Source organism: Selaginella moellendorffii, unplaced genomic scaffold (genome assembly GCF_000143415.4).
Source record: "Selaginella moellendorffii unplaced genomic scaffold, v1.0 SELMOscaffold_104, whole genome shotgun sequence".
Taxonomy (NCBI): domain Eukaryota; kingdom Viridiplantae; phylum Streptophyta; class Lycopodiopsida; order Selaginellales; family Selaginellaceae; genus Selaginella; species Selaginella moellendorffii.
The window spans coordinates 152,183-156,604 of record NW_003314365.1 but is presented as its reverse complement, the minus strand read 5'-3'; the positions used below and the strand labels follow the sequence as shown (position 1 = coordinate 156,604).

The 4,422-nt window shown below is 46.4% G+C and overlaps 2 long non-coding RNA genes across 2 annotated transcripts; both read right to left on the bottom strand.

The window, feature by feature from the left end:
* Window positions 1–313: 313 nt before the first annotated feature.
* Window positions 314–802, bottom strand: LOC9647261. The gene is made up of 3 exons (XR_002990922.1): window positions 776–802; window positions 610–712; window positions 314–554 (listed from the first exon to the last, which is right to left on the bottom strand). It is a non-coding gene; the product is annotated as an uncharacterized LOC9647261 (long non-coding RNA).
* Window positions 803–2,762: 1,960 nt separating this feature from the next.
* Window positions 2,763–3,536, bottom strand: LOC112342301. Its single transcript, XR_002990920.1, has 2 exons — window positions 3,184–3,536; window positions 2,763–3,102 (listed from the first exon to the last, which is right to left on the bottom strand). It is a non-coding gene; the product is annotated as an uncharacterized LOC112342301 (long non-coding RNA).
* Between the last annotated feature and the right edge of the window lie 886 nt (window positions 3,537–4,422).

Sequence of the window (4,422 nt, the reverse complement as noted above, 5' to 3'; positions counted from 1 at the left end):
CTGGATCAAATCAAACTCGAGCTCAGGCAAGCCATCTTCCATGACAATACCTTAAACGGCTGTTGCTGGTTCTTGTTGCAGCATACTTACGCTTTGTTTCTCAAAAGTAGCCTTTGCATCAGCTGCTTGTCAGATTGAGACGAAGAGTCCACCCATTTTGTTTGCCATGGCCTCGCCAGAGCATGGAGCAAGTGAGAGTTTCATTCCATCGAGAAGAGAATGGTTTCTTTCTTGAGCTTGACTGCAGCAGATTTTTCTAGACATGCAAAACAACAGAAATCTTATAAAACCCACCTTGCATATGTCTCATGAATAAGTTCGGACTTTTCAGGAGTATCGGTGGGCCTCAAGCTCCTCTTTGTTTATAAATTGTTTATAAATGTAAATGCTCTTGTGCAGGAAGCTTATGAATACTTCTTATGAAAAGCACCTCAACTCTTGTATCCATTTTCGTGGCTCGATTTTGGTAGCATCTGTAACGTTATGTGGCTGTAGAGTGGCTGTTGCCTGATGCATTCTTGAAACACTTTGCTCTCTTTAACAGAAGAAACAGTCTATTGTAACACACAAAGCTTAGACATTTTTCACCCCAAAAGGAAAGAAATATACCTTGAGGTATAGCCTGAAGCCGTGTCCCACAACTTGACGCCCAAGGAAGTTAATCACCCATGTCAGAACAAGGTCGAGCTTAAGGTCCAGGTGTATTACTGCTCTGTAAAAGAAGTAGTGACTATCTTAAGAAGAAAACAAAAGAAAAAAAAACTTAATACCGTACCTTATGTAGCATTTCTCGTCGCTAATCGTCTGGAGGATGAATCCACCATTGGCTTCCATGCGAATGACGCCCTCTTTTGGAGGAGGCAAATGAGAAGCATTAAAACCATGGATGGTCTCCTTGACGATAGTCTCTGCTTCCTGGGGGACCTGGCAAATCACCACCATTGGAGTGAATAAAATAACAAAAGAGGCACAGTGATTGATAGCTTAATTGTTCGCAAGCAGCCAATCACGGCATCCAATTCAGGTAGCTCCAGTTCGAAAGACGTGACCAGCATTTCTCTTGTCGCAAACGGCCATGGAACCTTGCACCTGGCAAGAGCTTGTAGAATTTAAACGCGGGACGGAGGAGCTGCTGCACTACCACCAGCGTTGGCTTTTGGATTGATCAGCAGGGCACAAGGGATGTACGTTGTAGTGAAAGCATTGCTTTCCCACAGTTCATCTTTCGCCCTTTTTGCTCTAAATACTCTTGTTGTGGACAGCCACCTTTTGGCCCCGAGTACTTTCCATGCATTGCCCCCTCTTCTTCACACAGGGTGTGACTTGAAATTTCATGGAGTTTTTTCTTGTTGCTGCTAGGAACAAGCATCAAACTTGGATAGAACACGACAAGAAAGCCCCTTGATGAAATCTCAAGCTCCCCAGGATTTGAAAGAACAGAGAAGTACCTCCAGCCTTGTACTCTTAACTTTGCTGCTAATCAAGAGCGTGCCTGGATCAATTTAATCTTCAATGCTCAACCAAGCCATCTTTGGACATTCAGTCGTTGGATGCAGGGAAACCTTGTTTCTCAAAAGAAGAAAAGGTAGGTTATCCCAGGGATTCAGTGGTGAAATCTTCATTCCATAATGGTTTCTTTCTTGAGCTTGACAACCGCAGAAAGGATGACAGCCTTATAAAACGTTCCCACGGGTTTAGAAAGGATGCTTAGAAATGAGCGAGAGCTTGCGCCGTTATGGTGAAGGTATGATATACGTTAAGAAGCAATTAGTGTCCGATTTGGACGGGAACCTGATGGCAAGGTCACAGGTTCGAATCCACAGCCAGAGACCCAATCAGAAAAGTTTTGCCACGCTTCTCCCTCCTTTGCATCTTGCAAGCTACTGTGATCAGAGCGAGCTCTTCTGCCTGCAGTCATCTCGGGATGAGAACTACTTGTCGTCCATAGCCCAAGACTACAGCATGTCCACGATCATGGAAAACTTAAGATGCTTGGTGGATCTGCTGGGGAGATCTGGGAAGCTAGACGAGGCCAGTGTCGAGCCAAATTTCAGCGCTGGAGAATGAAAGAGTGGGGAAAAGTCCGATGCTAGTTGGACCTGTCCTCTGGGCTGGAGATCATGACTCACAGCCATTCGAAGGTTGCCAAAACTCTTGGGCATCGGTAAACCGATGTCCAGGGTCGTGTCCTGTCTCTGCTCCGCTCAATAGCTTGCCGCTCAGCGTTCGTGTTCTCACTCTGTGCGATCGTAACGAGGCTGTGCATTGCGAGTCACGCGAGGCGCAAGTTCCTCCTCCAAAACTATTATCGTTCCAAGCGAGAGACACATTCCAGGATCCCTTCTTTCTGGGCTAGATCGATCGCTTCTTTCTGGGCTAGATCGACCACTGTCTTTTTTGTCTCTCGAGCCTGCCGGGAGGGAGAAACAAGGAAATTCCAATATCGCGGAGAAACTCCAACATCGCCTACACTTGAAAAAAGTGCTTTTAGGTGGTTCTCTGGCTGTGGATTCGAACCTGTGAGCTTGCCAATAAATCTCTTTATTCTAGCCAGATATCCGGCCAACAGGTTCCCGTCCAAATTAAACATTAATAGCCTGTTAAAGTGTTTCGCTTGTTCTTGATTTTGAGTGAATGGCACGCGTGCTGATTTCTTGTTCCGTATCAATCACGTGGGCAAGGTCGCGCGAACGTTTCCAAGCCTCTCTTCTTGGTTCCAGGATTTTTTTTGGAGCAAAATTTGTTTCTCGGAACAAGAAAAGTTTCTGGAAAATGAGCAAGTTTGATTTGATCCAACCACCCTCTTGAAGAGCAGAGTTGAGAGGCATCTGGAAATGTCAAGAGTGCTGGAGGTTGGGGTATTTATTTGTTTCTCTCTTCTTTGCAAGATCAAATCCTCTGGCCATGTTCAAGACCATGAAATTAAATACTCACTCCCAAGGCACATCCCTGATTTGGTGCAACTGATTAGACTCAGAACCTGAGGATTGATGCACCAGTGATTCCGTTGTTATTCACTGCAGCCTGTGAGAGCCTTGATCGAGCGTCAGGTGAGAGCAAAGAAGAAGCATGACAAGCGGTGGAATGATACAACACAATGATCTGCAAGGACCCACGTCAAGCCACTGCGAGAAACTAGAGAGAAGAAAGGCTACGCTCTCGCTCAGCTCCACTCTTTCTTACATGAGATTGGCACAAGCGCGGCAGTCAAACGCTGCTCGAAAGTGTGGAGCAGCGTATCGTTATCCAGGTCGTCAGTAGTCCTCGGCCATTCGCTATTTTGACGAAGCATGTAGGAGGAGCTAGTGGTGGATTCAAACTTGGACACCCCCTCTAGCTGAAATGCAATGATACTTTCGTAGACAAGGCTGCATTGCGAGTCACGCGGGCTGCAAGTTTAAGCTCCTCTCCTCGTCCAAACCTGTTGGCGTTCAAGCGAGCAATGCTGAGACGCGTTCCAGCATGACTTTAAAGCAAAAGGAAGAGTCTGGGCTAGATCGACACACTGACCATGATCATCGTGGCTGCTGCTGCTGCTCAAGCACTCCAGCGAATTCCATAAAGACCCACTAAAATTTAATTGGGTCTCTGGCTGTGGGTTCGAACCTGTGACCTTGCCAATAATTGTTTTTATTCTAGCCAGATATCCGGCCAACAGGTTCCCGTCCAAATTATGCATTAATAGCTTGTTAACGTGTTTGTTACTTTCATGAATCGTTTCTTGAAATTCTGGGCATGGCGCTCAGCTGGCACGCGAATGTTTCCCATCAGTTTGATTTGATCCAGGCACCCCCCTCAAGAGCACCGGTGCGTTCTGCCCAAGAGATTCGAGTTGCAAGGCATCTGGAAATGTCAAGAGTGCTGAAGGTTGGGGTTAGTTGTTTCTCTCTTCTTCGCAAGATGAAACCCTCGGGGAGCTTAATTCATCAAGACACCACCCAAAAGCTTCCAGTCTGATGCTTGTTCCTATAGAAAAACCATGTTCAAAACCATGAAACAAAACAGAACATCTTTGAGTTGGTGCAACTAACTTAGACTCAGAACCTAAAGCTTGTTGCATCAGTGATATCCACTGTAGTCTAGTCCCAGAGTACGTTGTGAGAGCCTTGATCGAGCATCAGGTGAGAGCAAACAATTCCTCAAGAGCTGCTTGCAGGTTTAGACTCTGCATAGCTGATGGCTGACAAGAGAAGAAGCATGGCAAGCGAGGCGATGATACAACACAAGGATCTGCGAGGTTCGAAGAAGTCCCTCAACTGCTCCTGGGTACGTTAAGCCACTGCGAGCGTGGTAAGGGACATGAAAACGTGACTCCACTAGCCTAGTCACACCCACAAGCTTACACGAAGCACTGCACTCGACACATCGCTTGGCGAAAATCGAAAGGTGGCAAAGATGAGGAATGAAGCTCAAGACAGTCTC